Genomic DNA, 16056 nt, shown 5'->3' with positions numbered 1-16056 from the left:
TGCCTTGAATATTTCCCCTTCCCTTCCTCCATGTACATGTAAATATGTTTAAATGCACAAATCTTCAAATGAGATTATATTCTGTTCCTTAAAATATCTACATGTTTGTAAGAAAGAATGCCCTAAATGATTCAGTCTGACCTTAGTATATCCCCCCAGATAAAGCAGGAAACTTACATTCTGTGAGACAAAAAGGATCTCAAGAGATTGTCATAAATTTCTATCTTCCCAGGCTCCAGAAAACTGAGGGACAAATAGCCAAATTAACAACACAAATTTAGTCCCAAGCAACTCATCCTGTAAACTGGCATAGCTAAGTTGAGTTCAGTCAGCTGGAGCAATGTTTTATATCATTTAAAAAATGAATGTATTGTTCCAATGAAGGCACATGAAAAATGATGGGTAAGGAGGTAATAAGAGAGAGTTATAAACAATTCGAGTCTATTACATACTTTTCTGTTGGTGTAATAAAAGAGCATACCAAAATAGAGTTACAGGAGAAAGAACTTATTATGACTTGTGGTCTAGGAGTGCTCGATTCTATAATGGTAGAGAAGTCTTTGCATTGCTGGAGAAGTAGGAAGCAGACTGATAACATTTTCTTACACACAAAGTAAGAAGGGAGAGAGATGAGAGAGGGGGGAAGGAGAGAGGGAGAGAGGGGAAGAGAATTAACATGAACTGGAGCAATACAACTAAACCTTTCCCCAATGTTCTATTTCTGCCTGCAAGGCTACACACCTTAAAGTTCACATAAAACTTTCTAAACCGTGTGACCAACTGCAGACCAAATACTTGAACCTATGTGGGATGTTTTAATATTAGTACCCTATGATGTAGACTATTTTCTTTTTTTTTCTCTACCACCTTCTTGTTTTCTGTTTTTGTTGTTTGTGAACTATTTTCTAATATAGAATTGCAGTCAAGAGAACTAGATGCAACTCCTGTGAAAGATAATGAAATAGCATGGACATTCAACACAGTTTGATCCAATGGAAGAAAAGTCTTTGATAATGACAGTCTCCTTGATGAAATAACAGTGTGAAGGTTGGAACTCATGCATGTAGAGAGAGGTTGGGCATTTTTACCTATCTATTCATAAACCTTGGGGTTCATGAGCCTGAGAAGAGACTTTGAGAAGGGGAGATTCAGAGAGCTGCATCTCCTCCAGGAAGATTTCATTTTATCTGTAGTAGCAAGCACAGTTACTATGCATTGCTCTTAGATCCATGAGTTTGGCTCTTAAAGAAATCTACTTTTCTTGTGATGTAAAGTGCATCATGTAAAGGCAACAAACACCTGGGTTTCACTTGTGATGAGCTCCAGTTCAGAATGGTTCTTATTTGTCTCTGTGTCTATCTCTGTATTGATCTCTTTCTTAGAATTTTTGGATTTTTGAGACAATCTTTGTTATGTTGCCCAAGCTGGGCTCCAAATTGTAATCTTCCTGTCTCAGATTTCTGGATGCTGGCGTAATCACCACGTGCCAACACACTTAGTTGAGAAGGCATGAAAAATAGTTCTCAAATATCAGTGTTTCAAAATTATGCAGATTTGTGCCAATCACTTTCTGCTAGAGATAGTCATCATCCAACTTTTCACTCACTTTTAGGGACATTATTGATCACACAATACTCTTGTGTTAACTTATTTGCTATTCTTTATGTAGACATCATTTCAATGCATATAATTCCTTTTTGTCATTTCTGGTGTTGAAGATGAAATCCATTGCCTTTTGAATGTGCTAGGAAAACACATTGTTACCAGTGAGCCATAGTCTAGGCTCCATCTCTCATTCTCTCTGGTCCCTGAGTGCTTCTTGATAACCTATTTACTGCTCTCTTTGATTCAATATCATACACTGAAGTATGTAGTTAACATTTTTATCCCCATGATCTTGATCAGTGGAAGTGCTCAAATGCTGGCAAGTCTCCAGGCATCTGTAACCCAGCTGGTATAGAAAGAGACTTTGGGACTGGATACTTGCTATGTCATACAAACAGAACAGTCATCAACTAGCTCCTTTAATATCCTGTTTTTATGAGGTTTGCGTCTAACATGGCAATGTACATATCCTGTGCTTTATTTCTTGCAAATTTTGTTTATTTTTCATGTTTATCTAACAAAATATTTGTGTGATTAGTCACCTTGTATGAGACCTCTAAGAATGGACCTTTGGATTCATTGCCCTAAGATGCAATCATTGGTTAATAATTTTCTTATACTAATAAGTAACTAGGCATGTTGCTGTAAATACTGAATTAATGAAATTACATAAGTACAGAATAAAAATGTCACTAGGAAATTTATTCAGGAGGATTTATTTCTGGATTCTTATCTGTAACTCTTGACAAAGATCACAGAATCACCACCCCATAGTCTTTTATGGCAAATATGGGTCTTTCATGGTGCTATGAGCTTTTTCACTGCTGGCATGGAATACTATAAATAATCACAAAAGGAAGATCTATTTGTTTCATGCTTTTAGTACATGGTAACTTAGCCACATCATTTTGAGCCTATGAGATGGTAGAGCATCATGGTGGAACACATGTAAGTGAATAATGGGATACACAGTGATTTGGGAGAGGGAAAACCAAGGAGCAGGATTCTGATAGACACTGAAGCACACACTCCCAGTGACCTAGTACTTCAGTATATGTTCCATGTGGAAAAATTCCCACCTTCTGGTAACATCCAGTGACACACTCTCTTGGCTCACCATTAAGATCTGGACCACACAGTGGATTTGAACTAGTGCTGTATTTTTTCCCTCTTATTCCATTTCCACTTGCTTTTGGTTTTGTTTCATTTTCTGTAGACAATATTCTAGCATAATTCCTGGCTTCTGTAATTTCACTAACAATCTAAAGTCTTTGTGATCCATATGTTAACATTTTTTTAATTATTATTTTTTATTTACAACCCCTCCCACTAAGGCCAGACAAGGCAGTCCTCTGGTACATATATAGTAAGGTCCATGGACCAGCCAATGTATGCTCTTTGGTTGGTAGCTTAGTTGCTGGGAGCTCTGAGAGAACAGTTAGTTGGTATTGTTCTTCCTTCTTATGGGATTGCCATCCCCTTCAGTCTTTCATCCAACTCTTTGATAGGGGTCCCTCAACTTAGTCCAATGTTTGGCTGTAAGTATTTGCATCTGTCTCAGTCAGGAGCCGGTAGAGCCCTTCAGAGGACAGCCATGTCAGTCTCCTGTCTGCAAACACAACATGGCATCAGCAAGTGTTGAGGGTTTAGTGCCTACACATGGAATGGGTCCCAAGTTGGGGCAATCTCAGTATGCCTTTTCCTTCAGTCTCTGCTTCATTTTGTCCCTGCATTTCTTTTCAACAGGAACAATTCTGGGTCAAAATTTTTGAGAGGGGTGGCCATGTCTATCTACTGGAAGTGGTCTTTTAAGGTTCCATCTCCCCACTGTTGGGCATTTTGACTCCTGGGAGCCTCTCAAACCCTGGTGTCTGGGACTTTCTAGAGGTTCTCCCTGTTCCCCTCCCCACATTGCTGCATATTTCTATTCATTCTCCTTGTCCTATGAGCTTTTCTCCTGTTTCCCACCATGCCTAATCCTCCCCCCACCTTTTCTCTCCCCCTCTCCTCTTTAACTCACATCCCTCCCTCCTTCTGCCTCCCATGATTATTTTGTTCTTTTGACACTTGGGCCTTCCTTCTTGTTCAGCTTCATATGGTCTGTGAGTTGTGTCATGGATATTCTGAACTTTTTGGCTAATACCCACTTATCAGTGAGAACATACCATATATGTGCTTTTGGGTCTGGGTTATCTCATCTAGGAGGAGAAAACTACTCTTTTTGCTGTAACGTTTGAAAAAGATGAGACGTTCTTGACAAGACATTCAGGACTCTTAGAATTTGACCTATTCTGAGTTCTGGGTCCCATATTGTGTCTTTATTCCCAGTGGGTAAGATGAGCTCCATTAGATTCTCTAGAGAATTTGACTTTCAAACACTCTGCCAGCCCTCTCTGCCTTTCCTTATATGTGGATTACTCCCTCCTGTCTATGCTATTTTCTCTGTCCTTATTCTTCCAAAAAAAGAAAAAAAAAAAACTTCAGTCTCGATTTTTACTCAGAGGTCTTCCCTTGTAGAGATGTTTTTTCTCTCTTTATAATTCTTTTCACAATGTTTTATTTAACTGTCTTGTTTTGTTCTGAGAGAGGTTAGATATCCAGGAGCCATGAAAAGATTTATCTTGCCAGTATGGCCCAATCCTTCTTGTTATTGTTAAAGCAGAAAATCAATAAGGTTCAAGATTAGCACCAGGTGTCCCAGTTTTTTCTGTTGTGAGATGACTTAGCTAACTTGGATCACTGTGTATAAAGCAAATTGTTGCTGCATTTACTCCATGCTCACAATGACTTCAATTTCTCAAGATAACCCTTGATCTGTGTGGTTTCTTTTCCAGCCTTATGTCTTCCTTCAGTGCTCAGAGAGGAGTTGGAGGTTTTTTTTTTTCTGTTTTTTTTCATGTGTATTATATGTATGCATGCACATAAGTATGTGAATGGTCCTATGTATGAGGGAGGTATATGTACACATGGGAGCAGTGGAGATCCAATTCATGTTTTGAATCTTCTTAGATCATGATTTTCTCTCATTCTTTGAGGTATAATCTCTCAGCCAAACTTAGAGCTCTTTGGAAAGGATTGGTAAGCTGCCTAGTGTGTACCTTCCCAGACTGGAATCGTGAGTACTTTATCCCACTCAACACCCACACAACATTTAGAGGGGACTTGCTGAGTCTCACATGGCTGCGTAAGGTGGAGTATGAAACAATTCCTGCCCCTGGAGCATCACCAGGCCATTGATCCCCATGATCCCTTGTGTGCTGATGACTGCTGTTGGCCTGAAAGTGATCTGCTGTGTCTTCTGTTTTATTTCCAATCTCTTTTCTGGGGAACATACTTCCTCCATTATTCAGAGCTAATCACATCATAATAAATGAAACATGTGTAGTTCTCATGAATGAGGAACTGAGGTGGTCAGGAGGCTGTGGAAGATGAGGAACAAACCTTTCATTTGGCCTTGACAGTCATGGAAAAGAATCTAGACAATATAACCACAGAGGTCATAAAAATGTCCATGGTCCTTTATAGAAATAGCTCATTGCCAGACTTGGCCTTGAATTTGGAATTCTGAGGAGATACATGCACCCTCGCATTGATTAGCCAGGGTGAAACTGGGGACATCAAAGATCGTTAAAGAAGTCTCAAGAAGAAAAGGCTTGAATAGGAAAAGAAATCTATAAAATATAAGCAAATGATAGATTGGTTTATCTTATAGGAGAAAGGCTTGTATATGATCTAGAAATAAATGGTATTAGTGAATGAGGCTATGGAATTGCTAAGATGAGGAAACAAGGATTAGAGAATTAAAAGATGATGTATAAGCATATAAAAACTTAGTACTTTATTCTCCTAGGTACTCAAAGGACTGAAAACGACAATGCCTACTTACATAAAGTTTAAAACTTCGTAAGAAATCATTTTTACTCTAGTAGTCTGTCATCTTTCTCTCCTTACATGAAAGTATTTTCTAAAGACTGCTGTCTGCTGTGCTCAGCTACCCGTGAAGAGCAGGTTGTGCAAAAACTCTAAGAAAATGTGCTTTTGCTTTATGTTTAGTTTGTGTTTTAAGGAAGCATGGGGTTAGGATAAATGATCCAGGACTCATAGAATTTATGTAAATTTAAGAATTTCTAAAAAATCATTAGCAATTGTCAAAGCTTTAGTAAATAAAAGACTGGGTTCAGACTTTCTGGTCAGGAGAGGGCAAAGAATTAAAAGGGAGAAAGATAATGGATGAGAAGGGAGAAGGCAAAAGAATAAGAAGGGAGAAGCCAAAAAGAATGAAAAAGGAGAAGGCAAAAGAATGAAAAGGGACAGGAGAGCACTTGAACTGACAGCTTGCATCGACTCCTGACTCCAAGTCATTATTGAATCAATGCCACTGCTCCCATTCCCTCCTCTCTCGGAACTCTCCTCGTGTTGAGGCTGGACTGTGAGACTGGACTGCTTAGGGTTGGGATCTGAGCTTCAGTACTTTTGCCTGCACAGAAAGTCCTTAAGTGCTGAGCCAGCTGTCCCATCACAGAATGGAGTTTACAGATTGCTCCCCAGCTTTTTAGTTTCCTAGAAACTCCTGGTATTCAGTGGTTGCCAAGGACCACATTACTTGCCTTGGGAGAGCTCCTCCACTCCAGCAATTATCAGAGACCTCTCTACACTCAGGCTTCTGCCAGCTGTGTCTTTCTCCATCTGTCTTTGCAAAGCTCAGAACAATCTTTTTTCTAACTCTGCTTTACCTCTTTTCTTGTGATGTAGCTCAATGCTCTTCCCTTGGATCTACCAATGTAATACATAAACTTCAGTTGTGTATTTGGCTCATTTTTTATGTTATTCTTTATGGAACAGTCTTCCTCTTCCTCTTCCTCTTCCTCTTGTTCTTGTTGTTCTTGTTCTTGTTCTTGTTCTTGTTCTTGTTCTTCTTGTTCTTGGTCTTGGTCTTGTTCTTCTTGTTCTTGTTCTTCTTCTCGTTCTCGTTCTCCTTCTTCTTCTTCTTCTTCTTCTTCTTCTTCTTCTTCTTCTTCTTCTTCTTCTTCTTCTTCTTCTTCTTCTCCTTCTCCTTCTCCTTCTCCTTCTCCTCCTCCTCCTGGTCCTCCTCCTCCTCTTCCTCCTCCTCTTCCTTCTCCTCTTTTAATGTGATTTGTATTTATAATTGTTTCTACTGTTTGAATGTACCCAGGTTTCCTACTTTAAAACTTAACCTTCAAGATGATGATTTTGAGTTAGGTCCCTTAGAAGGTGTGTATGCCACAGTAGCTTTGTGTTATGGCTCAGGTCAATGCTTGTATGAAGGGAATTTCAGAGAGCAGTTTCCTCATCTATGCTGACATGTGAGGACACAGCAGTCTCCTCTTCCATTTCAGACGTTGTACACAGGCATGGTTAAGCCCTTACCATACACCAATTTGCCAACATTTTACCATCCTCAATCCCAGAGCTTCAAGAAAGATGAAACAATTTCTGGTGTTGATTACATATTATCTGTGGCAGACTAAACTGGAATACATGATATATATGGACCAAATAGGTTTTCTATACTTGAAAGTAAAAAGAGGCCATGGCTTTGAGGGAAAGCAAGGGGGAAGATGATATAAATACATTTTAGTTTCAAAAATAAAAATAATATATTTTGAAGTACTCTCAAATGTGCAGTCAGCTCTGAGGTAGGTAACACTAAAAGGCAAGCCATACAGTTGGAATCTCTTAAGGACTCAGAAGAAGACAAAAACTGTGGAGAGGAAACCCATTGAAGCCTATCCTACCAGGAGTTTCTAGGAAACTACAGAAACTGGGGAGCATATTGCATAAGCCCTTTTGGTTATACTAATGAAAGAACATACACAGGGAAAGAAGTTCTTAGATCTTGGATACAAATAACAAATACAGTACTGGAAACTGGCCAAGTGGCCATTTTTTTCGTTATAAAGTGGCACAAAAAGTTGGCCAAATTGTTTCTGTGTCCCATAGCTGTGTGGAAAGAGTAATGAAATTTGAGTTTTTTGGCAGAATAAATCTCTAAGAGCTTGGAAAGGTTGGCTGCTTACTGGAAACTGTGTGAAGAAAGAAATGAATTAAAGATGTAATTTACAGTCAAAAGGGATGCAGAACCAAAAGATTTAGAAAATGTACAGGATCGTCAGCTGATAAATAATGAAGAGGAACGTTCACGAGGGAGGAACAAGGGCATCAAATAAATATTTGATAAAGATATTGATATAGCTCTAAGGGAGGTAGGAGCTATTTATCAAGACAATTGAAGAATAACCTCCAAAGCATATTGCTGTGTTGGGTAGCATCACTAACTAGAGGCCAAGAAAATGAGGACCTTGAGGGAAAACAAAATGGTTTTAATAAGAAGTTTAGGAAAGTTATATCTGGGCTTTGTTATCTAGCTCAAGCCTTTACATCCTGTATTTGAATGCAGTGCCTGGTAGCTGTTATACTTATGACTTACATGGTCAAGAACAACTAATTTGAAATATTGAAGGCATAAATATAGATCATGTCTATGAGAAGCACACTCAGTATTTATTTTAAAAAGGCATGAGCTCTGGGGACATAATACTACTTCTACTTGATTTCAAAGATCTCTCCTAGGAGTTTTAGAACTAGACAGTGAACTGCAGCACAGACACAGCATTGCTGAGAGTCCCCAAAACTTCAATCTATAGTGGAGCCAAGGGAGCAGGCTCCATACCTGCAGTGCCATCCTGGGAAAGCTGAAGCGATTCAGTTCCAAAGAAGAGGAATTTCGAGGAGGTTATGCCTGAGGAAAATAAATATAAGGTCAGTTCTCATTTAGTTCATTAGCAATGCAATACCTGTGGTAGTGCATGTGCAGAACTTAGAAACTCGGGTTACTCTGAAGCCTTGAGTCTTAGTTTTGTAATTAATTGTTTGATTTTAATTAGTATCTAAGTATTCATTCTCATTACAATATTCTCAAACAAGATTTGTTGTAGTTGACTCTTTTGCCTCTCATCTGTCTCGCCTGTCTTCTAGCCTCCCCTCAGTTTTCAGGTCTCATGGTGGTTTGAGTGAGACATCTCCCATGTCAGTCTCTCTTCTTGAACAGTTGGCCTCTGGTTGTTGTTGGTGACTGTGGAGGAGGTGGAGACTGGCTGAAGGCTGCTTTAGGATTGGGGAGTTTATAGCCTTTCTTCCATTTCCAGTTTACTTTCTTTGCCTTGTGTTCGAGGTTGGTTATGTGATGTTTAAGCCAGGCTTCTGTTTCCTTGTCCATTGCCCCACTTATGGGATCTCCCTCTAGCATGTTAAACACAAATAAACTCTTTTATCCATTAGTTGACACTTGGCCATGGTGCTTTATCGCTTTATCCGAACAACAAAAAGTTGTATATTACAGGTTATATTACAGGTCATTTATGTGTATATGCCTATAGATTACATATATGTATACATTTATATTTTTCTTTAGACCACTGCTATCACTATTTTTGCCTCATTATAGTCTCCTTTCTACTTTCAAATCTTCTATCATACACACACAGAGTGAGTGAGTGAGTAAGAGAGAGAGACTGAGAGAGAGGAGAGAGGGTATATATTAAAAGGATCTTCATATGAGAGAAATTACATGGTTTTTTATCTTTCTTAGTCTAGGTTACCTCACTTACTATAAGTAAGATTCAGATTTTCCTTTTACTGTAAATTTCATAAATTTTTTCATTTACAGGAAAATTCCATTGTGTATATATACTACATTTTCATGATCCACTTTACTCTCAATAGACTTCTAGGTTAGATTCCATATAAATGGAATTGTACACAGAGTAGAAGTAAGCATGAGTATAAAAGAGTCTCTGTAGTAGGATATCAAACCCTTTGGGCCCATGAGCAGGAGCACTATAACTGTGTTAGATTACAGTTCTATTTTCATGTTTTGGTAAAACCTCCATAGTGATTTTCACAGTGACACGCCAGATTATACTCCTAGCAGCAGTGAAAAACAATTATTTCCCACACCTTATCTGGATTTATTGTCATGAGTTTTCTTGATGATAGGTATTTTGACTGGGATAAGGTGGAATTTCAAAGTAATTTTAATTTATATTTTCATGATAGCTAAGCATATTGAAAACCTTTTTAAAAAAGATTTATTTTATTTATATGAGTACATTGTAGTTGTTTCCAGACACACCAGTAGATGATATCAGATACCTTTACAGATGGTTGTGAGCCACCATGTGGTTGCTGGGATTTGAACTCAGGACCTTTGGAAGACCAATCAGTGCTCTTAACCACTGAGCTATCTCTCCAGTCCTATTGAAAACTTTTAAATCATTTGATGTTCTTCTTTATTTTTGATTCTTTGATAGTTTCCTACCACTATACATATTTTGATCAAATATATGTACCATTACCTCCCTCAAACTCCTTCTACTTCCCCCATCCTGTTTCCTTCCCAGTGTCCTATCTTCTTTTCTAGTATTACTGATAACTCTGAGTCTGATTCCAGCTGCCTTTATGTTCATGGTTATGTGTGCATGCACTTGAATATTAAGATCTATCAGCAGCACTTTTCCAAAGTAGAGTGACTTGCACTCAGGAGCCACTGAATGCCAATAGCTTCTACACCTTGGGTAAGGCCTTGGGAAGTCTCCATAGTCTGTGGAAGAATCTTGGTTGAATTGATCTTGAGTTGCTAATCACAGGTGCTATGATTTATGTGTTTAATAGCCATTATGTCCTGAAGTCAGCATCTCATTAAGGTCTCTCCCCTCCCCACTGCCTCTTACATTCCTTGTTTCCCCTTTCATGAAGTTCCCCAAGCCTTCCAGAACAGGAGGTTGACAAAGGTGGTCCATCTACAATGGAATCCTCATTTTTATTTAAACTTGACACTTTGACAAGTCTGGGTCTTTGGATTTACCCACTAAAAAAGGAAGCTTCCCAGCCTCATGTTGAGAGCATCACAAATCTATGGCTATATACCTAAATGCTTAGACTGTAGTTTGACAGCATGGTCATTTAACAAACCAGCAATAGGTTTCCCCACTGGGCTTTTTATCTTCACAGATATGGGTTTCATAGCAGGGTTTACATAGCAGGCATGAAATTTCTCCCACAGAGCAGGTCTCATTCAATCAGAAAGTAGTTGGCCATCTCGATAAATATGATGCCACAATTGCACCAGTATGCACATCTTGCCATCAAGCTAGTATTACATCATCCAGAGTCCATTGCTGGGTATTAGCATGAATATTTTTTCTCCTCAAGCAGAAAACTAGTGTCTTTTGGCACTATGTAAACTAGTGAGCAGTCACAGTTTCTTGGTCAAGTTTATGTTGATTTCTCTGTCTTCTATACAAAACTAATGGTACCTTCAGCAACAGAATATTATCATTTATATATAATGGTCTCCCAAGAGAAATGGCAAAAGCCTGTTTTATTTTGGGTGTCTTTATAGACTCCAGGGCCTTTCATACCTGTCACTGAGATTTTTCAAATACTCGTAATATTCTTGGAGTTCACACATGAAGAGTATTTCTGATTGAATTTCCTTAAAATTGTATATATACACATTTACATGTGTATATGTAACACACATACACACATATACACACATTATATACATGTGTACTGCTGGATTTCGAAACGGCCTCTTCACATATCCTAAATTTGGCTAACTTCCAATCTAACTTCTTCTCCACACTCCCAATCCCCCATATTCCACTTAAAGCTATAGTTCTGGAAAGTTTTGCAAGATATACATATAACATTAGATTAATCTTTAGCATTTACAAAGAACAAAAACATTCTGCACAAAATAAAAACTAAAACAGGTTTCAAAGCATGAAACACTAAAGTTGGTAAAGACTTTTAAAGTATGCAGAATCCTTTGTTTTTCTTTTTTTATTTGATATTTTCTTTATTTACATTTTAAGTGTTAATCCTCTTTCTCATTTCTCCTCTGAAAATCCCCCTGTCCCATCCCCATCCCGTTGCTCACTAACCCACCCACTCCTACTTCTCAGTCCTGGCATTCCCCTACACTGGGGCATCAAACCTTCACATGACCAAAAGCCTCTCCTCTCATTTATGTCCCAAAAGTTCATTCTCTGCTACATATGTGGCTGGAGCCAAGAGTCCCACCATGTGTACTCTTTGGTTGGTGGTTTAGACACTGGCAGTTCTGGGTGTACTAGTTGGTTCATATTGTTGTTCAGCTTATGGGACTACAAACTCCTTCAGCTCCTTGGGTCCTCTCTCTAGCTCCTACATTGGGGACCCTGTGCTTAGTCCAATGGATGGCTGTGAGCATCCACTTCTGTATTTGTTAGGTACTAGCAGAGCCTCTCAGGAGACAACTATATCAGGCTCCTGTCAGCAAGCACTTGTTGGCATCCACAATAGTGCCTGTGTTTGGTGATTGTATATGGGATGGATCCCCAGGTGAGGCAGTATTTGGATAGTCATTCATTCAGTCTCTACTCTACATTTTGTCTCTGTAACTCCTTCCATGGGTCTTTTGTTCCCCCTTCTAAGAAGGATAGAAGTATCCACACTTTGGTCTTCCTTCTCCTTGAGTTTCATGTGGTTTGTAGATTGTATCTTGGGTATTCTAAGTTTCTGGGCTAATATCCACTTATCAGTGAGTGCATACTATGTTTGTTCTTTTGCCACTGGGCTACTCTTTCTCCACATCCTCACCAGCATCTGCTGTCACTTGAGTTTTTGACTGGTATGAGGTGGAATCTCAGGGTGGTTTTGATTTGCATTTCCCTGATAACTAAGGATGTCAAAGATTTCTTCGGGTGCTTCTCAGCCATTTGGTATTGCTCAGTTGGGAATTCTTCGTTTAGCTTTGTATCCTATTTTTAATAGGATTATTTGGTTCTCTGGAGTCTAACCTCTTGAGTTCTTCATATATATTGGATATTAGCCTTATATCAGATGTAAGGTTGGTAAAGATCTTTTCCCAGTCTGTTGGTTGTCTTTTTGTTCTATTGACAGTACACTTTGCCTTACAGAAACTGCAATTTTATGAGGTCCCATTTGGCAATTCTTGATCTTAGAGCATAAGCTATTGGTGTTCTGTTCAGGACAGAACTGTACCCATGTGCTCAAGGCTCTTCCCCACTTTCTTTTTTATTAGATTCACTGTATCTGGTTTTATGTGAAGGTCCTTGATCAGCTTGGACTTGAGTTTTGTACAAGGAGATAAGAATGGATCAATTTGCATTCTTTTACATGCTAACCACCAGTTGAGCCAGCACCATTTGTTGAAAATGCTGTCTTCTTTCCATTGGATGGTTTTAGCTCCTTTGTCAAAGATCAGGTGACCACAGGTGTGCAGGTCCATTTCTGGGTCTTCAATTCTATTCCATTGATCTACCTGCCTGTCACTGTACCAATACCATGCACTTTCTTTTTTTTTTTTTTATCACAATTGCTCTGTAGTACAGCTTGAGGTCAGGGATGGTGATTTCCTCACAAGTTCTTTTATTGTTGAGAATAGTTTTTGTTATTCTGGGCTTTGTTATTCCAGATATATTTGCAAATTACTCTTTCTAACTCTATGAAGAATTGAGTTAGAATTTTGATGGGGATTTCATTGAATCTGTAGATTCCTTTTGGCAAAATGGCCATTTTTAGTATATTAATCCTACCAATCTATGAGCATGGGAGATCTTTCCATTTTCTCAGATCTTTGGTTTCTTTCTTCAGAGACTTGAAGTTCTTGTCATACAGGTCTTTCACTTGCTTATTTAGAGTCACACCAAGATATTTTGTATTCTTTGTGACTATTGTGAAAGATGTTGTTTCCCTAATTTCTGTCTCAGCCTTTTTTATCCTTTGAGTAGAGGAAGGCCACTGATTTGCTTGAGATAATTTTATAACCAGCTACTTTGCTGAATTTCTCTGGTTTAGGGGTTCTCTGGTGGAATTTTTGGGGTCACTTAAGTATACTATCATATCATCAGCAAATAGTGATAATTTGACTTCTTCCTTTCCAATTTGTATCCCTTTGATTTCCTTTTGTTGTCTAATTGCTCTGGCTAGGACTTCAAGGACAATATTGAACAGGTAGTGAGAGAGTAGGCAGCCTTGTCTAGTCCCTGATTTTAGTGGGATTGCTTTAAGTTTCTCTCCATTTAGTTTAATGTTGGCTACTAGTTTGCTGTATATTGTTTTTTCTATGTTTAGGTATGGACCTTGAATTTTCCTGTCATTTCCAAGACTTTTATCTTGCAGGAGTGTTGGATTTTTGGCAAATGCTTTCTCAGCATATAATGAAATGATAATGTGGTTTTTTTCTTTGAGTTTGTTTATATAGTGGATTATGTTGATAGATTTCCATATATTGAACCATCCCTATATCATTGGGATGAAGCCTACTTGATCACTATGTATGATCATTTTGATGTTTTCTTGGATTCGGTTTGCAAGAATTTTATTAAGTATATTTGCATTGATATTCACAAGGAAAATTGATCTGAAGTTCTCTTTGTTGGGTATTTGTGTGATTTAGGTATCAGAGTAATTTTGGCTTCATAGAATGAATTGTGTTGTGTTCCTTCTGTTTCTATTTTGTGGAATAGTTTGAAGAGTATTGGTATTAGGTCTTCTTTAAAAGTCTGATAGAACTCTGAAATAAACCCTTCTGGTCCTGTGCTTTTTTGGTTGGGAGATTATTAATGACAGCTTCTATTTCTTTAGGGGTTATGGAATTTTTTAGAACATTTATCTGATCCTGATTTAACTTTTGTACCTGGTATCTCTCTAGAAAATTGTCCATTTCATTATGATTTTTCAGTTTTGTTGACTATAGGCTTTTGTGGTAGGATCTCATGATTTTTTGGATTTCCTCTTGTTTCTGTTGTTATGTCTCCCTTTTCATTTCTGATTTTGTTGATATGGATACTGTCTCTGTGCCCTCTGGTTTGTTTGGCTAAGGGTTTATCTGTCTTGTTGATTTTCTCAAAGAACCAGCACCTGGTTTGGATGATTCTTTGTATAGTTCTTTTTGTTTCTACTTTGTGGACTCCCTCCCAAAGCCCAGACAGTAACGCAGCGCTGTGGAAGCGGCTACATTCAAAAGCTCCACCTCCATTGAGTAAGAAGGAAGTTACTGATTGGACTGTTATTCCGACGTAGTTTGGGGGAAGGGTTTGCCCCAGGTATTTTACCTGTTGCGGGAACAAAGTAATTAGCATTAAATTCAAGATGACTGAGTGACCAGACCTCGTGTTGTCTAATGTTTTATTTTTCCCACGTGGATACGGTACAGTATGGCTAGCCTACCTCTTCTTATCTTCTTCAATCTCTTCTTATCTATTTCTTATCTTACTCCTATTATCAGAAGAACTCTTTATTCTTTTCATGTTGGCTCTGGACTCCAACAGATGGCGTCCGACGTGTGGCTAAGAATTGGGGGTAAGAGCGAAGCGTTTTGCCCCTGGGTTGAAGATAAGATGGGCTAATTTTCTTCCAGAAAATTTAAAAGATATGCACTTACAGTCTTATTTATGAGGTGGCCCCAAGATCTCTTTAACCGGGGCTGGGTTGTATTCTAGCTAGATTTGATGGCGAGGATTTTTCGCCAAGATGTCGACAGGTGTTCGGCAGAGGCTATTCTGCTGAGGAGACTGGCATGCCAGGTGTCCAGCTGGATTAGCTGGGGTTCAGGGGAGTCGGCCGATTCAGGCTGAGTGCTCAGATTTGGTTCTGAGGGATTTGGACTGCGGTAGAGGCAGTCTTCCCCCTGGGTTTTCAGCTCGGTGCTCAGAGCTGCTAAGATATATGTTTATGTGTTTTCATGTTACATGAAAATTTTGTATCGTATTACAGCGTGCGCAGGGCGGGCGGCTCTGGGGAGTGCACAAGAATCCAGCATCGGATCTGGTCTACCTAGCAGGGCCAGAGTCGTGCGGTCTGCGACTCTCCTGGCGCTGCTGCTTGCTCTGTGGTCACGCGCAGGCTGGGGTCTTTGTGACGGCCGCGCGGACACTAGGGAAGGCGAGCCTGCGAGCCGCGTCCCCGGCGAGGGCGCGCGCCCCAGCTCTGTATCCGTATTCCCCACGTGGTGCGCTCCCCGCCCTTGCGCGCCCGCGCCCTGCGCACCGGCCTGCCACTCCCTGAGCTCCCCGCCGTGTGGCCCCGGCAGCATGGCCGCCCAGGCACCGCTCCGGTGCCCCTCTGAACTACATTTCCCAAGTGACTTTGCGGCCTTACCAGTGCGCATGAGCAACACTACGAGGAACTACATTTCCCAAGTGATTTTGGGGCCTTAACAGTGCGCATGCTCTCACATGTCCACATGTTTGCCCGCACACGCCATCTAGTGGCTGTTCAATAAATTACAAGCTGGCGATTCTCAGTCGATCTTTGTCTGCCCGGCCCGAGAGGGGCTCAGGGCACCACCACTGCCTTGAGCTGAGACGCTGGCGTCGCAAGGGGCTTGGTCGCCCAGGTCCCGAGGCTTAGGGGTGCCTG

This window comes from Mastomys coucha, unplaced genomic scaffold (assembly GCF_008632895.1).
Source record: "Mastomys coucha isolate ucsf_1 unplaced genomic scaffold, UCSF_Mcou_1 pScaffold15, whole genome shotgun sequence".
In the NCBI taxonomy this organism is placed as follows: domain Eukaryota; kingdom Metazoa; phylum Chordata; class Mammalia; order Rodentia; family Muridae; genus Mastomys; species Mastomys coucha.
The sequence above is the reverse complement of the archived record's forward strand: the minus strand, read 5'-3'. Positions refer to the sequence as shown.